The 16,388-nt window shown below is 48.2% G+C and overlaps 1 protein-coding gene across 3 annotated transcripts in view; it reads right to left on the bottom strand.

Moving 5' to 3' along the window:
* The window catches only part of LOC140398424 (neurexophilin-1-like), a 130,814-nt gene that overhangs the window by 46,576 nt on the left and 67,850 nt on the right, over positions 1 to 16,388 (bottom strand). The gene's annotated exons all lie outside the window — the stretch shown is intronic.

The raw sequence follows: 16,388 nt of genomic DNA, 5'->3' as shown, positions 1-16,388 counted from the left end.
TCAAAAAAATTTCAACAGGTTTGTCAAACATTATTTCCCTTTCATAAATCCATGTTGCTTAGCCCAGTCAGATTGCTATTTTGTAAGTGCCCAGCCATCACATCCTTTATAATAGATTCTAGCATTTTCCCTGCCATTAATGTCAGGCTAATGGGTTTGTAGTTCCCCATTTTCACTCTCCCTCTTTTCTTAAATAGTGCAATTATATTTTCAACCTTCAATTGCAGACGCTGTTTCACAACCTACTTAATTCTGAAAGATGACCATCAATGAATCCATTAACTTTATAGCCACCTCTTTCAAAAAAATTAAAATCCGGGCTATACAAGTGGCCAGAATTGGAGCAGATATCTCAGAAGATTGTAGATTTGGAGAAGGTTTTAAGGTAGGAAGGAGCAAGATAATGGAGGGATTTGAAAACAGGGCTGAGAATTTGAAAAACAAGGTGTTGCCTGATTAGAAAGCAATGCAGGACAGTGAGCACAATGATGGACGGATGAGATTTGAAATAGTCCGGAGGAAAGAAGACATGGGTCAGGGTTTCTGCAGCAGATGAGCAGAGGCAGAGATGCAATCAAAGATCATAGATCAGTCAGCTGATGATACTGAGTTGCAAGTAGGTGGTCTTTGTGTTGGAGCAGGTATATGGTTGGAAGCTCATCTTGGGGTCAAATACAAAATTATGGCTGCAAGTGGTCTACTTCAGTCTCAAATAGTTGCCAAATAGAGTTGGTGGCTGCAGAATAGAGTTTGTGGCAGGGATTGAGGCCCATCACTTTGATTTCCCAATATTGAATTTTGGAAATTTCTGGAGCTGGATGTCAGCGAACCAGCGAGGTGTACCAGAGACTGTGAAGGGGTCAGGGGAGGTGTTGGTAAAGTAGACTTAGTGTCAACAGTCTAGTGATGGACCCTGACACTGGGCTGAATTTTTTGTGGGGACAGTATCCCACTTCCCCCCCCACCCCCACCCCTCTACCGGCTGAACATTTTGGGGGTGAGTCTGCGTCTGACGGCCAGGGAAACCACAACTGGATTTTACGATTGGCAGGCATATAGCTGCCTGAAGTGGTGGATTCCCATCTTTAAATGCTGCTGGCCAATCAGAAGGTCAGCAGCTCTCTAGTCCCAGCAGTGCCACGCGAGCTGGAATCTGGCCATACAAAATAGGTGCAGAAGTAGGCCATTTAGTCCTTTGAACCTGCAATGCCATTTAATAAGATCGTGGCTGTTCAAACACTCTTAAGTCCACTTTCCCAGGGGTGACACGGTGGCGCAGTGGTTTTCACTGCTACCTCATGAGGCTGAGGACCCGGGTTTGATCCCAGCCCCGGGTCACTGTCTGTGTGGAGTTTGCACATTCTCCCCGTGTTTGCGTGTGTCTCACCCCCACAACCCAAAGATGTGCAGGCTAGGTGGATTGACCACGCTAAATTGCCCTTTAATTTGAAAAGATAATTGGGTACTCTAAATTTATTTTTAAAATGCCAACTTTCCTGCCTTATGTCTGTAACCCATAATTCCACCACAGCTTAAAAACCTTTTGATATTAGCCTTGAAAATGTTAAAGGACTTGGCCTCCACAGCTTTCTGGGGTAAAGAATTCCAAGGATTTGAAATATAAGTCTGGTAAGGCAGGCAAATCCACATCGTGATCCCTCCTGCTTCCATCTGGCTATTAAGGTGATGAGGTACCCTTTCCTTCAAAACAGGGCTCCAGTGTCCTCCAGTGTCCTCCTTTGAAACAGCAAAGGTCAGAAAAGTGGAAGATGTTGCTGATGTTGACTGCTCCCACCTGGATCCACTGGTGTAGACATTTTAGATAGGTGGTAACTTTGAAGGCTACTGGCAGCACCATCATCATCCTCTGTTGCTGTTGCAAGTTGCGTGGCAGAAGGTGGCACAGTTCAGGGCCCACTTCCTTGTTGAAATCCAGGTACCTTGGAAACTTCTCCAAGCTGAAGTGGAGATAGCAGGATGGGTCCCTAAAGACCCATGTGTGGGTAGCACCTTCTATTGAGAGCCCTCCTCTTCCTTCCTCTGTGCACTGCTTCCCCTCTCTGCTGCCTGAGTTCTGTTTCCATGTTTTGTGACAGTCCAAGAGTGACTGTAACAGAAGTAGGTTTTTCATGACAGGGCAGAAAACCCCTCTGATCTCCTTGTCGAGATTCAGCAGCACTCCCTGAGAAATCCAAAACATTCGCAGAACTACTCCGAGAGCACAACACTGTATTCAAGAAAGTAAGTCAAAAGCACCTCATCCAGATATTAGATGGTTATTCTTGAGCAGTAAGCAGTGAGTGATTAAGGGAGGCTGTTACCAAATCTGCGTGTGCAATCTAACACAATGATGGACTGATGGGATTTGAAATAAACTGGAGCCAAATCACCTTATAGGCGGATTGACCCCACAATCTGCCCAGTCTGCATGCTTCTGAGGCATCTACATACACCCACATTGGCACCGGGTTGCTTGGGGCAGCCGCACAGACCATGCCACAAGTGTTCGAGGCACCATTATTTAATTTTGGGGCGTTGATAGGGCCAGCAGCTGCAGCACTATGGAGCCCCATTTTTCTGAATTTGAAATTAGTCGCAGAGTCCCTTTCACAATCTCAGGATGTTCCAAAATGTTCCAATGAGGTATTTTTGCAGTGTAATCATCACTGTAGGAAATAGGACACCACATGGTCCCAGAAACAGGAATGAAGTAATGATCAGCTAATTTGTTTCAGTCTGGTTGGTCGATGGATAAATGTTGGTCAGGCAATGGGAGAATACTCCCATGCTCTTCTTCGACAGGTGCCATGGATACCTTGCTATCTACCTGAGGGGGACAGACGGGCCACAGTTTAATCTGATGAATAACATCTCCAACAGTTCAGCACCCCCTTTCGGCACTGCACCGAGAGTGCCAGCCTAGATTACATGGTCAAAATTCCTGAGTGGCATTCAAATCCGCATGTGACTCAGAGGTGACAGGGCTACCACTGAGCCTAGGCTGACCAAAATACAGCCATCCTGTCTGCCCTTACACTTATATTTTGTAATATAAATTCTTACAATAGAAATGCCAATGTAAACTTGTCACATTTTATTTTCAGTCACACCCTTAACCTCCAACTCTGAGCCCAAGTCATTGCACTACAATAAATATGAGCTTAGAAATTTATCATGAAGGAAGTACAGGAACACTGAATATTTTTAAAATATATTATAGATGGAAATCAAGGGTGCTCATTCGTTTCATCTTCTTTTCCAGAATACTCTTCTGCATCTGATCTACAAAATGAGTCAAAAGCCATGTTCTACAGTCAGTCCATCAGTCAAGTCTCAATTGAAGAGTTGCTGCTGCGAGTCTCCTACTCCTTTTCTCTTAGTTATTTATAATTAATTTGGGGATGATGGGGGCATCGGCAGCATTTATTGTCCATCCCTAATTGCTTTTGAACTGAGAGGCGCAGGGGTCATCTCAGAGTCAAGCACATGGCTGCAGGTCTGGAGTAACAGGTAGGCCAGGCCAGGTAAGGCAAGGGACCAGGCAATAGTCCTCATTAGACTTGTAATTCAAATTCTACTGTCTGCCATGGTGGGATTTGAACTCTGGTCCCCAGAGAATTACCCTGGGTCTGTGGATTACGAGTCCAGTGATAATACCACTATGTCACTGCCTCCCCCTAGTGGTGGTTAGTGTAAGATCGCTTGAGCTCAATTCACATTAATTAATATCATCAAAATCAGTTGCAGAAAAGCCCGAAAAATCTATATGTTGCTCCCTTCCCCCATCCACAGCCAAGTAATTTGATTCATGTTTCAGGTCGGTTAAGCAGCTATTTACTGACTTTGTTGCATCGTGACAGGCAGTAACAATGTTAGAAATTAGCTGCATCAAAGTTGAATCGTTGGTTCTGATTAATTTTAAAAATGTGCATGTTTCGGATCACAATCTTGGTAAATGATAAACTGCAGCACTTTATGCGAGCGTGAATTATATGACTGTCTTTTCTTATACTCAGGATCCTGGCAGTCTGCGGGTTTTCTGATTGTCATGCTGCATGAATCTGCTGAACATCTGCTGATTGCCTGACTTATGAAAAACCACTTAGAAAGGTCAGTGTCTGCGAGTCCACAAGGCTTAGTCATATTAACAGGACCCAGTTCCAGTGATTGGGGATTGCACTCAGTGACCAGAAGATAACAGGCTAAGCAGAGCAGCAGTTGATGGTCGCGTGGCAAAACTAAGATAGGCAGGTGGGCCAGTGCTGTCAACGCTTATATCTGAGTGAATCTGAGGGGTAATTCATCACGTCATAGAGAGAATCATAGAATCATTGCAACACAGGAGGCCATTCATCCAGCAAGGCCATGTCGGCTCTCTGTGGAGCAATGCCAGTAGGCCCTCATTCTCTCTCTTTCTTCACAGCCCTGCACGTTTATTTCCATTAGCTACTCCTCCAAATCCCTTTTGAAATCATTCATTTTCTCCATTTCCACCACATGTTCCAGATCACCACTCGCTGTGCAAAAAAATCCTTCCTCACATTCCCCTGCATCTTTTGCCCCAAACCTTAAACCTCCAACATCTTGATCTTGTACCATCAGCTGATAGGAACAGCTTTTATTTGTCGACCTGACCTAACCTTGTACACTTCTGTCAAATCTCCCCTCAATCTCCTTTGCTCCAAGGAGAAGAGGCCCAGCTTCTCCACCCTAATCCTGCAGCCATAGTATCTGTGGTAAACCACGTTATTGTCTTATATTCACTGTGCTGTATTGTACATGCCTGGGCTGGTCCTGGCTGGCTCCGCCTGTGGCTCCTCCCCTCAGGCTTCTGTATAAAAGTGGCAAGTCTCCGCCTCTGGACCCAGTTCGGGTCCAGAGGCAGGAGGCTTGCTGTTTAGTGTATTAAAGCCTCAGTCACGTTTATAACTCGTCGTCTATTATTGATGGTGTATCACTATCAAAGTGCAGAAGGTTTTAGATTAGACAGGCATCATGATCAGTGCAGGGTTGGAGGGCCAAAGGGCCTGTTGCTGGGCTGTACAGTTCTTTGTTCCTTGTTTTATAATTCCTCATCTGAGATCCATTTTGCTTATATCTCCTTTGCAATGTCTCATGGATCCTCACATCCTTCCTGAAGTGTGCTGACCAAAATTGAATGCAATATTCCAATTGTGGTCTTCTCTGAGCTTCACAAAGGCTTTTGCACTCAATGGGCGTGAAATTCCAGCCACGTCCCAGTGGAATCGGAGTGGGACGCGGCCGGTCGATCCTGGGAGAAGCCTCCCCCGGGATTATCAACAGCCATTTCTAACTAGATCTCGTGAAACGCCATGATCTAGACCCCACCCACAATGGGCGGGACCCAGTCTCTCACGGTTAAGTGAGTTTAAAAACTCAGTTAGTCATGCTGACACCGGATCGGATGGCCACCCGGCATCTATTGGCATCGCCAAGGAGAACCCGGCCAGGTGCCGTTCAGCACTGGTCCCCACAAACGGCCGATCGGAGGCCCCCGGGTGGCCGGTCTCTAGGAAGGGTGACACCCTGGCAGTGCCACCTGGGTGCCAGCCTGGCATTTCCAGAGTGCCCAAGTAGCACAGCCAGGCTGGCAGGAGCACCGCGAGGGTGCCAGGCTGGCATTTTGCCCACACCGGGATTGGGCTCGAGGGTGCCCTGCCTGTGTGAGATGGGATGCAGGGGCAGGTGGTGCCCCGCAGACCCCCTGACAGGTGGGTTGGGGCATTGGGTGGGTCTGGGGGTTGCAAACCCTCAGGGTTCGGGAGATCAGGGCACAATTGAAAATGGTGGCCCAATCTCTACCTGCACTGAGGAGCACCATTTGTTGGAGCTCCTCAGTGCAGGAAATGACGCTAAAGTGTGACCTCGGGAGGGGATTCCCCGCCAGGGTCTGAAATAACAACAGAGTGCTTTTAGATAGCGGGGTGCATCCTGGATCGACAAGCGCTGGGTATGACCCCGCTAATCCTCCCCAAAACAGACTCATGTTTTTTGATTAGATTGCGCCCAATGTCTCTATTTATGAAGTCCAAGATCCAATATTCTCACTTTTCGCAATCTGTTCTTCTACCTTCAAGAGCCTATGGGCATGGATACCCAGGTCCCTCTGTTCCTAAATAAATTCTTTAGAAGCGTCGCCGTATCAGCCTCACCGAACAGGCGCCGGAATGTGGTGACTAGGGCCTATTCACAGTAACTTCATTGAAGCCTACTTGTGACAAAAAGTGATTATTATTATTTAGTCCAAATTGCCTCTCACTATGTGCTAATGTGCATCCCCTCACTTTTCTTCGTATTGAATTGTGTTTGACTCCAAGGTAGGGCTTTGAAGTGATACCAAAAGGGAACGCTGATTTGTTTGGGAAATAACAAGTTAGATTTGCAGTAACTGCTGAAAGTAAGCTGCAGAAATCAAATCAGAGATATCTATATTGTTATCTCTCTCCCTTCAGGTACCAAGTCGGAAGAGGGCATTGACAACCTGGAGTTCCATTTGTTGGTCCATGCTTGTCAAGGTACTGCAATAGTTTGCTGTTGCTTTCTGCCGGTTTTGGCTGGTCAGAAAAATCTCCAGTGTTAGCACCTGCCATAGACATATTGAAAGGTTTTTGCAGTTAATACTCAGCCTTTCATGAATGCACCTTCCTTGGTCATCAAGCCCTGGGGTGGGAATTGTAGCCACGTAAAATGGCCAACTTAACTCCTGATTCAAAATGGCAAACAGCAAAGGCTGATGGGAAAGTCAGCTAACAAGACAAAAACCAGCAGCTGCAGGTTGGCTCTGTATTTAGCTCTGCAAAGGCCCGACAATATCGATACCAGCAACCATCAGCATAACAAAACAACAGCCATCTCCATACTAATGAGCAATTCCCGGGAACAATAAGCAACATTTAGACACACAAAGCAAAACCAGACTCTTCGGCGCCAGCTCTTCGGAGCCTACACAAAAGGAGGTGAACGAGCACCTCAAGACTGCCCATCGATCAGGGAACCGCTTCAGCATTGGAGAAAATCGAACCAAGCGATTGGGACAAAGTCCAATCACTTGGGACCCAGGTACAGGGTCCGCCCCGAAAGGCGGGAAGCCCCTGGGGATTATAAGAATTGAGGCCCAAGTTCAAATCATTCTCTTCTCTTCCTCTCCACCTCTTTGCGCTCTTCGTCCTGCCCGGGTCACCCAGCAACAACGAACCAACATTGACCGTGACCGGAGCAGTGAAGATCGAACTTGTAAGTTTAATTCAACGCTCGCTACGAGATAGGCACTCCTAGCTACCAATCTGTACCAACTTCGAATCCCGCAGGCTCAGAACCTGAACGAAAGGCCATTTGTTTCCCTGACCTGGGGGGCCAGTTCCAAGTTAAGTATAGGCCTGTTAGTTGTAGAAGTAGCTTAGACGTAGAATTTGTGCATGAGTAGCGATTACTGTGTATAATAAATGTGCTTTGATTTAAATCTTACTAATCGGTGTATTGGATTATTGATCATTACTCGGACTTGAACCACGTGGCGGTATCATAAAGATACCTGGCGACTCAAGAGCAAAGGTAATAAAACAGAGCAATTGAACTAAGGCAAAATTAGCAACATTATTGAAACCAGGATTCTGGATCAGAAGTATCCATTGTGCCACAAGACCTCACGTTAGTAACTGGCAGCCCAAAATACACAAGACTTTCTTCTGTCAGTTACTTTAAACATACAGCAACAATAGCAATAATAAAGCATCACTAAAAATAAATGTCTCAAAAAACTGTCTAGAATAAGTTTGACAAGCATTGATTTACCTTGGACGAAGTGATGAATGACAGACCCTTGCAGTAATAATAATAATAATCTTTATTAGAGTCACAAGTAGAGTTACATTAACACTGCAATGAGGTTACTGTGAAAATTCCCCAGTCACCATATTCCGTACCTGTTCGGGTACACTTAGGGAAAACTCAGAATGTCCAATTCACCTAACAAGCACGTCTTTCGGGACTTGTGGGAGGAAACCGGAGCACCCGGGGGAAACCCATGCAGACATGGGGAGAACGAGCTGACTCCTCACAGACAGTGACCCAAGCTGGGAATCAAACCTGGGAGCAGGGAGGCCGGCAGTCCCCACAATGCCTCTGCCCCTCTACACCCCCCCCCCCCCCCCCACCTATCCCGACGGTTGAAAAATCGTTTGGCACCTCATTGCCTGGAAAACTGGCTTCCCCACAGTGAATACACTGGGGGTGGCCTTAATGACTTGAGAGTGGGACTTTCATCCCTTAGGAACAGGAACTGCTGCCCTAATGAGCTGCCAGCCAGTCTGATTGGCCGGCAGTTCTGTAGAAACGGCAGTGGCAGATCACCGCAGTTGCCACTATCGGGATCACAAGCAGCCCCCAAAACAACTAAACATGTCTCGAAGTCTGAGGATTTTGGCTGGGCAGGAATTGGAGGCCCAAATAAAGGAGATGGTGGTACAGTTTTAGAGGCCGGAGGTGGAGACACAAAGGGGAGGGTCCCATCTTTGAGGAGGTACCCCTGATGGGCACATGGTACCCCCTCGAAGGAGTACCTCCTTCCTGCCTGCCTTCAACCTGTGCCATGAAACCTGCTGGGCTGGGGGCCTTCCTACCGCCTTCCCCCGCTGCATGTATTACAGTCATGGGAGCAGAATAATATCCTTAAGTTGCCATGAATTGGCTACTTAATGGTCTCAAAAGGCCTAAGGGTAGACAAGCAGTCCGATGCCTTATCCAAACCCTTTTGTAATATAGGGCACAGGTTTGGAGTGGACAGGATAATGGTGCATTGGTCACTCGTTTTATCTTATGTGCCTCTGACAACTTTATATGGGGGGGGGGGGGGGGGTGTAGGAGTTCTGTAAAATCCATTCCTTGGGTTCAAGTGACCACAGAAATAAAGAGCTGATCATTGAGAAGTGATTATTGAGTCAGTTTGGAGATGGTGAAGAGACCTGACCGTAATGAAGAAGACTGAGAACAGTCTAAGTTCAAATTACTTTTGTGAGTTTTAAGTGGGATAATAAAACCAGTGAATCAGTTGAAAGACCTTTACAGTGCCATTATCAGCTGCTCTTTGTGTTGGGTTGAGTGCTGAAGACTTCATAGCTGACTGATCTTCAGTCAGGGAATATGACTTTAGATAAATGACTTTAGTTTAAAGGTGATGCAACTGTAGATAGAAACTTCCTGGCTGGCTCTAGGCCAAAGTTTCCTGCTTCGAATTGAATAAGAGCCTGTCCGGAAGAATGCCTGCCCACAATTTCACTCCCAAATAAAGAGATGAGGGAGAGAAGAAAAAAGCCTGTCTCCATAAAGTAGGCTAAAATGCTGGCTACACCCTACAGACACAAGCAAATAACAGAGGAAGCACTCCACCACACACAAACATTAACCAAATTCACTTGATATCTTTAACACCACCAATATTGCAGCTAGATTCTCCTTCATCACACAAGACAATTGTTTGAGTGCCTCACTATCTTTCCTCTGTCCTGTTTTAGTCCAAAGTGTCTCATAACACATCTGTGGCAGCGAATGAGTTGCACTGTGACAGACATTGAGCAGGAGTCAGGGTAGATCTTTTTGATGACAGTTACTGAAAACAATCTGCTTTACAGTGAAGTCTATTTACCCAGCAAACAGATTCTGTTTAGATATACACTCCAGCAAACAGTCTACAGAATCTATCTCAACAGAGATCTTCCAGCTCTTCATGCTGGCAGGATCTTCCAGTCCCACCGACCCCCCCCCCCCCACAACCCCCTACCCACCCGCCGCGGTGTGGGGTGAAGTCAATGGAGAAATCCCATTGACAGCTCCAGGACCAGAAGATCCCTCCGCCGGCCAGTGACAGACCACCACCAGCAACCTATCCCGATAAAAAGGTGATTTTGAGAGAAGAATGCAATGGGCACAGGTTAATACATTGAGTTGGGGAATGCTGTACTGCACTTAATGCAAGTAAATCTCTGCATTTTACAAAGCGCTGCACAAATTGATTGTGTAATCTTTATCCCAAAAAGGGGGAAAGCAGCTGTAAAAGGCACAGAAGCAGAGAAATCACAGCACTGACTTCAAAAGAAAACTCCCAGTGAGTACAATGTAAAAAGGAAGATAATTACACAACAGATAGAAAGAGAGGAACTTATCACTCCATGTTTAACAACAGAAAATATTAGTCTGGTTCTTATCTGAAGGTTCAGGGAGAATTTGTAGGGGAGATACTGCTGGCAAAAGACAGCAGCCACATATGGATTCAATATTAGTTCTGCAGTTGACTCTTATTAGGCAACTGAGCAACATCAACTAAGATCTTGATCCTATATATACACATTTAAAAAACTTTTCTCAGCCCCACATGGCTAATTGGTTTGAATCCCACCTCTTGATTGGAGCTCGTAATCTAACCTGACTTCCCAGTGCAGCACAGGAACTGCTTCATTGCCAGAGGTGACCTCTTTTAGATTAGGCCTCAAGCCAAAGCCCCATATGCCCTGTTCAGGGGGGTGGATATTAAAGGTCACCGTGGCACTATTTGGAGAGTGGCAAGTCTTGGTCTTCATTACTCCCTCAACCAACATTGCTAAATATAGAAATAAAATCGATCATTCGTCCCATTGCTGCTTGCCGGACTTGCTGTGCAGAAAATGACAGCATGCACTTACCTCACTTACAACGGGCTTTGATCTACCTGGAGTTCGATAAAGCACAATATAAATGAAAATTTTATCACAGATACCCCTACATAGAATCCCTACAGTGCAGAAGGGGGTCATTTGGCCCTCTGAAAGTGCACCTCTCCCTAAGCCCAATCTCCCAACCTATCCCTGTAATTCCACCTGGTTGAAAATTTTGCATAGCCAATCCACCTAACCTGTCCATCTTTGGACTGCGGGAGGAAACTGGAGCACCGGAAATCCACTCAGACATGGGGAGAATGTGCAAAATCCACACAGTCACCCGAGGCCGGAATCGAACCTGAATCTCTGGCGCTGTGAGGCAGCAGTGCTAACACCTGTGCCACCCTTCTTCTTTTAAATCTTCTTTTCAATATTTCTTTAAATCAGCAAGACCAATATTCACAATTTCATTATTGATGTTGTTCCCCATTGTTTAGTGTGGACGATTTAAGGCATTTCTCTCCTCTCTTCTATCCTCATGAATTACTTGTATTAAAACAATAGCATAAAAATCAATAAACTGTTAGATGTACTCTTTCAAAATTCCAATGATGTTGTAAGATGTTGAGCTCCTAACAGGGAATACAACCTGTTTAGTATCCACTCAGACCCCAGGTTTGCACTGCTTCACAAAACTGGATGGGAAGGCAGTGGAAACACTTGGCTGCAGTCTCACAGAGGAATAGATGCTGCTGGTTACAATGGTACGTTTAACTGTGCATCCTGACCTGTGCTACATAACAGACCCCTGTTGTATGTCAGCACTCTGCGCTGCCTGTAATGAGGCTTTGATGCCGCCAACACTATAATGCAAATCAGGCGAGGCACCTCAGCCAAGCATCTGGCAAAAACATCTGAGGTAAATCCACTCATAACATTAAGGGCACAGCCTGCATTTGTCCAATGTAGTTGAAAGCTCAGAAGTGCACATTTAATTTGAGGAAAGAAATAAATTGAAATCAGGACACCCCGGGATAATTAGATTGAATGTGAAGGGTATTTTGGAGTTCTTTACCAGAATCAAATTATTTACTTGGCCAGATGTCCTGTTCAGTGTTGATTGTGAGTACAAAGGGCAATACGTTCTTTTTATTTCTGCAGAAACGTGTGGAAGCGGAACAGAACTCAACCATCTTCTTAAAAGGATCGATGTGGGCGCAATGATTTCACTGTACAGATTCAGTGTACTGAGTGCTGCTGCTTCACAGCACCCGGGACCCAGGTCCAATACCGGCCTTGGGTGACTGTGTGGAGTTTGTATATTCTCCCCGTGTCTGCGTGGGTTTCCTCCATGCGCTCCGGTTTCCCCCCATCATCCAAAGATGTGCAGATTAAGTGGATTGGCCATGGTAAAAATTGCCCCTTAGTATCCAAAAGTGTGCAGGTTAGGTAGGGTTACAGGGATAGGCCAGGGAAGTTGGCCTAGGTCGGATGCTCTTTCAGAGGGCCGGTGCAGACTCGATGGGCTGAATGGCCTCCTTCTGCACTGTAGGGATTTTATGTCTAAATTCCATGTTTGTCTTGTAAAATAGTTTAGCGGTGCATCAAAGCAAAAGTCACTGTATCGTTCTCGAGACTGAGTACATTGAAAGCACGAGATGTGAGGTTTTTTTAGTATAGCTATACTGCGCTCCTATACTGAGAGGTGGATGCCCATTGGCTAGACCTAGGAGTCTACCATTGGCTAACGCACATAGCTCCGCTCTGAAAGGCGGGGTATAAGAACCAATGCCGTCCCAGCAACCTTCACTTTCTGTATCAAAGCTGCTGGGTACAGTTCTAGCTGATTAAAGCCAATTAGTATGACTCTCCTTGTCTCACGAGTAATTGATTGTGCATCAATTTAATCAGCTATTACTTCTGAAAGGATGGACCTCCGCATCAAGCCGGAGTTCCTTCAGCTCAGTCCCCACGCAAACAACTCCACTGCTATTTTTAAGCACTGGCTGGCGTAGATGCACCTTCTATGCTCCCGAGTCAGCCCTGCAATCTACCCTCTGATCGAGGAGGCGGAAAATTATGCTGCAGCTATCACGCTGTTAGAAGGACATTACATCCGTCCTCTGGACCAGGTCTACGCCCATCATCTGTTGGCAACTAGAAGGCAGAGCCCTGAAGAAACACTGGAGGACTTCTATCGGGCTCTACTAGTGCTGGGCCGGAACTGCGGCTGCCCACCAGTCACGGGGAATGAGCACACGGAACTTTTAATTCGGGACGCTTTTGTGGCAGGTATGTCTTCTCCCGACATCCGCAGAAGGCTCCTTGAAATGGACACGCTGGGCCTCACTCAGGCACGGGCCCTGGCAGGGTCTATGGACGTTGCGTACAAAAATGCACTGGCTTTTGCTCCCGGGCGCACGGCACCCCCCTGGGCTGCGTGGCACCCCGTCGCGGCAGCCCCCCAGACTTTCCCGCTAACCCCGCAGGCCTGCGCCGCTAGACGGCCCGTTTTCACCGCCGGCCAACGCTGCTTCTTCTGTGGCCAAGCGAATCATCCCCGCGCGCGCTGCCCGGCCCGCACCGTCACCTGCAAAGGGTGCGGCAAGAAAGGCCACTATGCCGCGGTCTGCCAGGCCTGCGCCATGGCAGTGGTCGCCAGCGACTATCATCAGCCTTTGTTCCAGGTCCCGGCCGTCCAAGGCCCACCGCCGCCCTCCTACCCACAGGCAACGTGTGACCCACGGGCGCGGCCATTTTGCCCCCCGGCCACCACGCTGGGTGGATGGACGCCGCCATTTTGTCCCTCACCGACGCCATCTTCTGTATCTTGGATGGGGCCTCAAACCCCCAGTGCTGCTGACTCCACGCTGCCTGACCAGAACTCCCCCTTGCTACAGCTGGACTCCGTTACCCTGAACCGGCCTCAAGCCCCCAGCACCGCCGATCCCATGCTGCCTGACCAGAACTCCTCCTTGCTACAGTTGGCCTCCGTTACCCGGAACCGGCCTCAGGCCCCCAGCACTACCGACTCCACGCTGTCTGACCAGACCTTCCCCTTGCTGCAGCTGGCCTCCGTGACCCTGGACCAGAGTCGGCCCCGGACGCTAGCGAAAGCCACCACAATGATCGCTATCAACGGCCACATGACGTCGTGCCTGATCGACTCCGGGAGCATGGAAAGCTTCGTCCACCCCGACACGGTAAGGCGCTGTTCCCTTGTCACCCATCCCGTAAACCAACGGATCTCCCTGGCCTCCGGGTCACACGCAGTGGAGATAAAGGGGTTCTGCCTAACGAACCTCACTGTCCAAGGCAGGGAATTCCGCAATTTCCGCCTGTACGTTCTGCCACCCTCCTTGGGCTGGATTTCCAGTGCCACCTGAAAAGCTTAACTTTTAAATTCGGCAGCCCTATTCCCCCCCTTACTGCCTGCGGCCTCGCGATCCTTAAGGTCGACCCGCCTTCCCTGTTTGCGAACCTCACCCCGGATTGCAAACCCGTCGCCACCAGGAGCAGACGGTACAGTGCCCAGGACCGGACCTTCATCAGGTCCAAGGTCCAAAGGGTGCTGAAGGAAGGGGTCATCGAAGCAAGCAACAGCCCCTGGAGGGCTAAAGTAGTGGTGGTAAAGACCGGGGAGAAACATAGGATGGTCATCAACTATAGCCAGACCATCAACAGGTTTACGCAGCTGGATGCGTACCCTCTCCCCCGTATAGCCGACCTGGTAAACAGGATTGCGCAATACAAGGTTTTCGCCACGGTGGATCTCAAGTCTGCCTACCACCAGCTGCCCCTCCATCATGGGGACCGCCAGTACACTGCCTTCGAAGCAGATTTGCGGCTCTATCACTTTTTAAGGGTTCCCTTCGGTGTCACGAACGGGGTCTCGGTCTTCCAGCGTGCGATGGACCGAATGGTTGACCGGTACGGCTTACGCGCAACGTTCCCGTATCTTGATAACGTCACTATCTGCGGCCATGACCAGCAGGACCACGACACCAACCTCCGAAAATTTCTCCAGACCGCGAACCTCCTTAATCTGACCTACAATAAGGAGAAATGCGTGTTTAGCACCGACCGTCTAGCCATCCTGGGCTATGTAGTGCGAAATGGAGTCATAGGCCCTGACCCTGAACGCATGCGCCCCCTCATGGAGTTCCCCCTCCCTCACTGCCCCAAGGCCCTAAAGCACTGCCTCGGCTTCTTTAGCTATTATGCATAATGGGTCCCTAATTACCCAGACAAGGCTCGACCCCATATCTAGTCCACAACCTTCCCCCTGTCGACAGAGGCCCGCCAGGCCTTCTGCTGCATCAAAGCGGACATCACAAAAGCCATGATGCGCGCCATCGATGAGTCCCTCCCCTTCCAGGTCGCGAGCGACGTGTCCGACGTCGCTCTGGCGGCCACCCTAAACCAAGCGGGCAGGCTTTCTTCTCCCGCACTCTCCATGCTTCCGAAATTCGCCACTCCTCGGTCGAAAAGGAGGCCCAGGCCTAGTAGAAGCTGTGCGGCACTGGAGGCATTACCTGGCCGGCAGGAGATTCACTCTCCTCATGGACCAATGGTCAGTGGCGTTCATGTTCGACAATGCACAGCGGGGCAAGATTAAGAACGACAAGATCTTGTGGTGGAGGATAGAACTCTCCACCTTCAATTACGAGATCTTGTACCGTCCGGGGAAGCTAAATGAGCCTCCTGATGCCCTGTCCTGCGGCACTTGTGCCACAGCACAAGTGGACCGCCTCCGATCCCTCCACGAGGACCTCTGCCACCCGGTGGTCACTCGCTTTTTCCATTTTATTAAGACCCGCAACCTGCCCTACTCCATTGAGGAGGTCAAGAGATGAAATTGCAGAGCCGTTGGCAATTATCTTTTCGTCCTCACTGTCAACAGGGGTGGTACCAGGGGATTGGAGAGTGGCGAATGTCGTGCCCCTGTTCAAAAAAGGAACTAGGGATAACCCTGGGAATTACAGGCCAGTTAGTCTTACTTCGGTGGTAGGCAAAGTAATGGAAAGGGTACTGAAGGATAGGATTTCTGAGCATCTGGAAAGACACTGCTTGATTAGGGATAGTCAGCACGGATTTGTGAGGGGTAGGTCTTGCCTTACAAATCTTATTGAATTCTTTGAGGAGGTGACCAAGCATGTGGATGAAGGTAAAGCAGTGGATGTAGTGTACATGGATTTTAGTAAGGCATTTGATAAAGTTCCCCATGGTAGGCTTCTGCACAAAGTAAGGAGGCATGGGATAGTGGGAAATTTGGCCAGTTGGATAACGAACTGGCTAACCGATAGAAGTCAGAGAGTGGTGGTGGATGGCAAATATTCAGCCTGGATCCCAGTTACCAGTGGCGTACCGCAGGGATCAGTTCTGGGTCCTCTGCTGTTTGTGATTTTCATTAATGACTTGGATGAGGGAGTTGAAGGGTGGGTCAGTAAATTTGCAGACGATACGAAGATTGGTGGAGTTGTGGATAGTAAGGAGGGCTGTTGTCGGCTGCAAAGAGACATAGATAGGATGCAGAGCTGGGCTGAGAAGTGGCAGATGGAGTTTAACCCTGAAAAGTGTGAGGTTGTCCATTTTGGAAGGACAAATATGAATGCGGAATACAGGGTTAACGGTAGAGTTCTTGGCATTGTGGAGGAGCAGAGAGACCTTGGGGTCTATGTTCATACATCTTTGAAAGTTGCCACTCAAGTGGATAGAGCTGTGAAGAAGGCCTATGGT

Source organism: Scyliorhinus torazame, chromosome 21, assembly GCF_047496885.1.
Source record: "Scyliorhinus torazame isolate Kashiwa2021f chromosome 21, sScyTor2.1, whole genome shotgun sequence".
NCBI classification, from domain to species: domain Eukaryota; kingdom Metazoa; phylum Chordata; class Chondrichthyes; order Carcharhiniformes; family Scyliorhinidae; genus Scyliorhinus; species Scyliorhinus torazame.
The sequence above is the reverse complement of the archived record's forward strand: the minus strand, read 5'-3'. Positions and strand labels throughout refer to the sequence as shown.